We start from the raw sequence: 556 nt of genomic DNA on the forward strand, positions 1-556 counted from the left end.
ATGCTTGGCATTTCTCAAGCTGAAAGAACTGAGGAAAAAATTTAAGCCTTGAGTTGCAATATTAAAAGATTCTATGGGCAAAATATTGAATGATGAGGAAGCACCAAAAGAAGATGGAAGAAATACACACAGTCACTGTACCAAAAAGAATTAGTGGATGTTAATCTATTTCAGGAGGTGGCATATGATCAAGAACCAATGGTATTGAAGGAAGAAGTCAAAGTTGCACTGAAGGAATTGGTGAAGAGCAAGGCTCCAGAAATTGATGGAATACCCATTGAGATGTTTTGGCAAATGGATGCCCTGCTGGAGGCACTCACCTGGTTATGCTAAGAGATTTGGAAGACAGCCAACTGACTGGAAGAGATCCATATTTGTACCCATTCCAAAGAAAGATGATCCCACAGAATGTGGAAATTATCGAACAATATCACTAATATTACATGCAAGTAAAATCTTACTGAAGATAATTCAAAAATAGTTGCAGCAGTATATTGATAGAGAACTTCCAGAAATGCAAGCTGGATTCAGAAGAGGATGTGGAACAAAGGATATC

This window comes from Orycteropus afer, unplaced genomic scaffold (assembly GCF_000298275.1).
Source record: "Orycteropus afer afer isolate SDZICR_OR568_19922 unplaced genomic scaffold, OryAfe1.0 scaffold00397, whole genome shotgun sequence".
NCBI lineage: Eukaryota > Metazoa > Chordata > Mammalia > Tubulidentata > Orycteropodidae > Orycteropus > Orycteropus afer.